The sequence below is a fragment of the Nothobranchius furzeri genome, chromosome 15, assembly GCF_043380555.1.
Source record: "Nothobranchius furzeri strain GRZ-AD chromosome 15, NfurGRZ-RIMD1, whole genome shotgun sequence".
NCBI lineage: Eukaryota > Metazoa > Chordata > Actinopteri > Cyprinodontiformes > Nothobranchiidae > Nothobranchius > Nothobranchius furzeri.
The window spans coordinates 52071911-52077910 of NC_091755.1; the positions used below are offsets into that span (position 1 = coordinate 52071911).

General features: G+C 44.5%; 1 protein-coding gene across 1 annotated transcript in view; it reads right to left on the bottom strand.

Annotated features, from left to right (window-relative positions):
- Positions 1-5792, bottom strand: part of LOC107391301 (kelch-like protein 12) — a 42356-nt gene extending 36564 nt beyond the window's left edge. The window contains exon 1 of the mRNA XM_070544987.1: positions 5675-5792. The gene's annotated coding sequence lies outside the window, so the exon portion shown is untranslated. The remainder of the gene's footprint in view (positions 1-5674) is intronic.
- Positions 5793-6000: the final 208 nt, after the last annotated feature.

A 6000-nucleotide genomic window follows, 5' to 3' on the forward strand; every position in this document is an offset into this window, starting at 1 on the left:
CTGGTGCCCCACAACTTCCAGCATATATACGTGCCAATTAAAGTGCAGTGGACCTCCTCATGATGCATGTCTAAATCTGTACAAAGGCCAGGGTGGGCGTCAGAGGAAGCCAGTCTGTCTGGTTTAAGGCGAAAGACTTATATGTGCCCTAGAAGATGTCTGTGATTGCTTTGTGGGTCTTGAAAAATCTGCTGCCTCGACAAAAAATGAGATCTGACACAAGCTCTCCTCAAGTCCTTAATTCTGGCTGCAGTAGAAGCTAGAATCTGATAAACTTGATAAAACTCAACGAAAGACTTTTGTTTACAAAATCACCAATGCAACAATTACTAAGTATTAACATTTTAAATATGTGTAAAAATCCAGATATGTAAATCTATATATAAGTTCACTGCTCAACAATAATAAAAGGAACACTTAAACAACACGATGTAACTCCAGTGACAGTGACTGAGAAGCAGTTTCACTGCTGTTGTGCAAACAGAAAAGACAACAGGTGGAATTTATAGGCAAACAAAAAACGAATGGTTCTGCAGGTGGTGACCACAGACTACTTCTCAGTTCCTCTGCTTTCTGGATGATGGATGATGTTTTGGTCACTTTTGAATGCTTTCACTCTAGTAGTAGCATGAGATGGAGTCTGCAACCCACACAAGTGTCTCAGGTAGTGCAGCTCATCCAGGATGGTACAACAATGCGAGCTGTGGCAAGAAAGTTTACTGAGTCTGTCAGCGTAGTGTCCAGAGCATGGAGGTGGCTCCAGGGAGGGCAACAACCCAGCAGCAGGACCACTACCTCCACCTTTGTGTAAGGAGGAACAGGAGAAGCACTGCCAGAGCCCTGCAGAATGACCTCTGGTCAGAAACAGACTCCATGAGAGCGGTACAAAGGCCCAACATCCACAGGCAGGGGTTGTACTTACAGCCCAACACCGTGCAGGATGTTTGACATCAGAGAACACTAAGATTGGCATATTTACAACTGGCGCCCTGTGCCCTTCACATATGAAAGCAGGTTCCCACTGAGCACATGTGACAGACAGGACCGTGTCTGGAGATGCCGTGGAGGACGTTCTGCTGCCTGCAGCATCCTCCAGCATGAACGGTTTTGTAGTGGGTCAGTAATGATGTGGGGTGGCATTTCTTTGTGGGACCACACAGCCCTCCATGTGCTCGCCAGAGGCAGCCTAACTGCCATTGAGTACTAAGATGAGATCCTCAGAGCCCCTGTGAGGCAATATGCTGGTGCAGTTGGCCCTGGGTAATGCAAGACAATGCTAGACCTCATGTGGCTGGAGTGTGTCAGCAGTTCCTGCAAGACAAAGGCACAAGATGCTATATGGACTGGCCCGCCCGTTCCAAGGGCCTGAATTCAGTTGAGCACATCTGGGACATCATGTCTCGCTCCATTAACCAACTCCATTTCGGACCACAGACTGTTCAGGACTGTGCGGATGCTTTAGTCCAGGTCTGGGAGGAGATCCCATCTGCCACCTCATCAGGAGCATGCCCAGGTGTTGTAGGGAGGTCATACAGGCTCATTTTGGCTTGTTTTAAGGACATTACATCAAAGTTGGATCAGCCTGTTATGTGTTTTTCAACTTTAATTTTGAGTGTGACTCCAAATCCAGACTTCCATTTGATTTCCATTGATAATTTTAGTGTGATTTTGTTGTCCGCACATATAACGATGTAAAGAACAAAGTACGAAATTTTAATTAATTCAGCTCAAGGATTATTCTTGCGTACTCTTAATTTTTTGAGCAGTGTGCAAAACATAAACGTACACATTTTAAATTGGGAAAACCATTTAGTTATGAAAATATAATATTTTATTATAGGTGGTGATGACAACGTTCATTCATTAATTTTCTGAACCGCACTGCCACCTTGTGGAGTCATGTTTAATAATCTTAAAGCAGGGTGTACAAATATTTTGACAAGGCTTCAGTGTGGAGAAGAGGAGATGAATTCTTGGAGGTTGGTCTCCAGCAGTTACAACTGGTCTATAAACAATGTAAAGGTTTTCACAGAAGTTCCTCTAAATACTCCATAACCTTTTCTATTTCCTCACATTTCAGTTTAAACTGTTAATGATTATGAGGCTTTTTACAGTAGAAATGAGCCTGAATGTAATAAAACATCTGACGGAATTACCCTGACATGTAGAATTAGTGGTAATGTAAACATTATGATGCAGTGTTAGCATGAACTGCTGCAAAGTCAATACGATTAGAACTGTTTTGTGATCTCCTTGGTCAGAACTAACCTTTATTTCTCCAAGTGGAGAGATAGAGATTATATTGATTTTTTATAAATATTATTATTATAACTATTTATTGCTTATAGGACACATAATATTCCACACAGAGGGAACATCTGTGTTTTACACAATTCTTTATCTTTATTTGGAAATATAATAGTGTCTGTTTTTTTCATCTATCTGTGTGAAGCACCCTCACTGACCAGAGGAGCTTCAGTCAGCCACACTCAGACACACTGACCACTTTATTAGGTACACACTGTCAGTACCAGGTTGGACTCCATTTCACTTCAGAATTTTAATTCTTCACGTAAGCAACTCAGCAAGGTTTTGGAAGCATACATCAGAAGTTCTGGTCTGTAACCAAACAGATTTAACATCTAACAGATGTTTCCATCTGAGATATGGTGACATGGTGCATGGTCCTGCTGGAAGTAGCCACCAGAAGATGGGTCCATGTGGTCATAAAGGAATGGACATGGTGAGCAACAGTACTCAGGTAGGCTGTGGTGTTTAAATCAGCCTCAGGTGGGGCCAGAACATCTCCTCCTACCACCACTATACCACCAGCAGTAACAATCCGAACATTTAATTCAAGGCAGGATGGATCCATGCTTTCATGTTGGTGACACCAAATTCTGACCCAACCATCTGAATGTAGCTGAAACCCAGACTCATCAGACCAGGAAAGGTTTTCCAGTCTCTTCTGGACCAGTTCTGGTGATGTTGTGTGAATTGTAGCATCAGTTTTTGGTTCTTATCTAACAGGCGAGACACCTGTTGTGGTCTTCTGCTGATGGAGTCCATCTGGAGCAGATGTTGTGGTTCTTATTCTCCATTCTGATGCTCAGTTTGACCTTCAGCAAATCGTCTCTTTCACATCTAGATGTATGAATGCACTGAGTTGCAGCCATGTTACTGGGACTTGTGTTAACATGTTATTAAACATCTGTACCTAATAAAGAGGCACTGTGTCGTGACAAAACAATCCCAGCTTGCAATACCAAAATGTCTGGCAAATAATTCCATAGAATTTGATTACCTTTTTTAGAAATTATCAAATGATGGTAATGTCCGTTCATCCATTCATTTTCATGCGCGTATCCGGGGTCGGGTCACAGGGGCAGCAGTATAAGCAGAGAGGCCCAGACTTCCCTCTTCCCAGCCACGTGGGCCAGCTCCTCTGGGGTGAATCCTAAGGCGTTCCCTGACCAGCCGAGAGACATAGTCCGACCAGCATGTCCTGGGTCTTCCTTTAAATCTCATCCCGGTTGGACGTGCTCAGAAATCCTCACCAGGGAGGCATCCATGAGGCTTCCTAACCAGATGCCCAAGCCACCTCAACTTGCTCCTCTTGATGTGGAGGAGCAGTGGATCTACTCCGAGCCCCTACCGCATGACCAAGCCCAAGAAGAACCCAACCACCACACGGAGAAAATTCATTTCAGTTGCTCATATCTGTGATCTCGTTCTTTCGGTCTCTACCCAAAGCTCGTGACCATAGGTGAGAGTTGGAACGTAGATTGACCAGTGAATCGAGAGCTTTGCCTTCCGGCTCAGCTCTCTCTTCACAACGACAGATCGGTACAACACTCGCATCACTGCAGATGCAGCACCAATCCGCCTATCGATCTCGTGCTCCATCTTTCCCTCACTCGTGAACAAGACCCCAAGATACTTAGACTCCACCACTTAAGGCAGGACCTCATCCCTGACCCGGAGAAAGCATTCTACCCTTTTCCAACTTAAGATGGTCTCGGATTCAGAGGAGCTAAATAATGTTTGCTTTTTTTTATCTGCGACATTCCTGTCAGCTGCACCAACCCCTGTTGGACATTGGTATCAGGTAGGACAGGGGTGGGCAATTATTTTTTCCATGGGGCCACATGAGAAATAGAAAATATTGTGGAGGGCCGCAGGCCAAAAGGCTGAAGTCAATTATGCATAATATTAATGGTATTTCTTTATAAAAAGCAGTAAATACCATTGTTTCTTCAAGCTGGTAGACTATATGTTATAAATGAGCAAAAAGGAAAAAGTGAGGTTGGCTTACAAAAATGTGATTTATTCAAATTTCCCAAGGCAATGGTAAACAAAGTGTGCACATTTGGTTTTTGTTAAACATTTGTGACTTATATTAGTTAACAGTTTCAGTCACATTCACTCCAAAACACATTCTGAGTTTCAAATATTGTTGGAAAGAGGTTCTTAGCATTCTACAGACACACAGTATTGTCTGTAAAATAAAATCACTGAACTGTGATCTTGAGAAAGAGGTTTAAAAAAAGTGTCCCAGTTCACTGCTAGTTGCCTACATTTGTGGTCCAAACACCTTATTTTGTGTTTTTAAGCAATTTTTTTCTTATTCAGTGAGAGAAATCTAGTCTCTGCTGGGCTTTAACGAGTGCATCAAAGTCAGGTTGGATGTCTGAGGTGGAGAAGCGAAGCACAGCTGACAAATGATCATCAGTGAGAGAGGATCTTTACCTGGATTTTGTAAACTTCATCATTGAAAATGTTTGTTCACAAATGTAGGTAGAGCTGAAGAGAACCAACATCTTCTGAGCATGTCTCTTCAGGTTTGGAAAATCCTCCTTAAGCCGGGCGTACACTGTGCGACTTTTTCACTCGCAGCGTTCAGCTTCAGCTCAAACTGTACGACTTCCTCGCAGAGCAGATCTCACGAGTCGTGTGCTCACACTGTACGACCCAGTTCTCGCATGCGACCTGACTGCTCACACTGTACGTCTGGTAGCAACACGTCGGCCCCAAAATGTGCTAAAAATAGCAGTTTTTACACAACACGTCAGACTTTTTTGTCTTGCCTGTTGTCCTTCGGGAGTGCTGCAGGAGGACACACAGGGATTTATGGGGGTTGGATGAGGAAAACGAAATAAAGAAAGTGAATCTGTGTTTTATGATCAGTTTAATTTGACATGAACACGACAAACACGCTTTCTTGACAATCTTTGTGAGTAAAAAAAACGTGTAGAAACAAAAACGAACAGCGTGTGTTATTAGGGAAATAGCGAGCGACCGGCCGGCGTTGATGCAGGATTGCGCGCGCATGCGCCGTGAGCGGTTCTGATACTTTTTGGATCGTAGCTGCTCGCAGCTGCTCGCAGCGCCGCTTCAACAGTGCGATACCCTCACGAGGGACGAGCGAAATATTAAACACACCAGAAGTCCCTGCGACCTCACGACTGCTGATCGGCGGCTGGTCACGTGGTGTTAATCGCCTCTCGTAACCCCCTGTACACTACACGACCGCTCGGCGCAAAACTCGCCCCGATGTCGTGGCTTCTCGCACGACTGGAAAATCGGCTCAAAAAAGTGAAAAAGTCGCACAGTGTACGCCCGGCTGTGACAGTCTCTCCCATTTCAATCCCAGAGTGTCCATGCACGCATTTACCTCTGTAAAAAGATCACTCCCTGTCGTTGTCCCTCTCATCGACCGCATTGCTGCCCGCTCCTCTGTGAGCTTGAAGTCCGTTATCCCCCGGACAAATACGAGCAGCTGGGCTGTGTCCCGGACATCACAGCTCCCGTCTAATGAGAAAAAGTCAAAACTTGCCACTTCACGTTGCAGCTGAAGCTCCAGGTTCCCCGCAATGTCCTCGATCCTCCTGGTCACGGTTCGCTGTTTTTAGCTATTTTGTGGGATATCACAAAGCTGGTCCTGGTTGCTGCATCCCTGGATGTGTGAAGCTTAGTAAAAAAGCCTTGCTGCTTTTGCAA